This window comes from Myotis davidii, unplaced genomic scaffold, assembly GCF_000327345.1.
Source record: "Myotis davidii unplaced genomic scaffold, ASM32734v1 scaffold163, whole genome shotgun sequence".
NCBI lineage: Eukaryota > Metazoa > Chordata > Mammalia > Chiroptera > Vespertilionidae > Myotis > Myotis davidii.
In genome coordinates, this window is record NW_006295056.1 from 798,265 (window position 1) to 799,266 (window position 1,002).

Below are 1,002 nucleotides of genomic sequence, written 5' to 3' on the forward strand. Positions count from 1 at the left end.
TAATATATACATTATTCAGTCATAACAAAGCAAAGAAAAAAAGTATGCCATTTGTGACAGCATGGATGTACCTGGAGGACATAATGCTATGTGAAATAAGTCAGAGAAAGACGAATACTGTATGATCTTATTTAGATGTGGAATCTCAAAAAAACAAAAACCAAATTCATAAAAACAGCAGCTTGGTCATTGCAGGGAGAGGATGTGGACTGAGTGAAGGTGGTTAAAGGTTGTACAATTTTCCAGGTCTGAGTAAGTTATGGGGATCTAATGTACAATATGGTGACTACCAGTGTAGTCAACAATACTGTATTGTAAATGTGAGAATTGCTGAGAGTAAATATTAGAAGTTCACACACACACACACACACGAAACCATGTTAGGTGATGGATGTGTTAACCAACCTTACATGTGTTAACTAACCTCATTTCATAACCTATCTGTACCTCAAATCATGATATTGTATTCCTTAAACTACACAATGTTATATGTCAATTATCCTATATAATAATAGACAAACATGGTAATTAACCTTAGCTCCGACATGCTTCCCATTGGCTAATCAGGGCGATATGCAAATTAACTGCCAACCAAGATGGCAGCCGGCAGCCAGGCAGCTGAAGCGAACAGGAAGCTTGCTTGCTCCAGTGATGGAGGAAGCCAAGGGTCCCCACCTGCCACTGCCGGCCTCTGAGCTTGCACTCTAAGCAACAATGTTACAATTATAGAAGTTAAACAAAACCCAGAAACCTGCTTTCGGCCAGCCTGGGCTTCAGCCAACAGGATCACAACAGTGTTTCAATTATAGAACCCGCGTTCCCCCCTGCCACTGCCGGCCTCTGAGCTTGCACTCTAAGCAACAATGTTACAATTATAGAAGTTAAACAAAACCCAGAAACCTGCTTTCGGCCAGCCTGGGCTTCAGCCAACAGGATCACAACAGTGTTTCAATTATAGAACCCAAACAAACCCAGATCCCTGCTTTCAGCAGCCAAGATCTC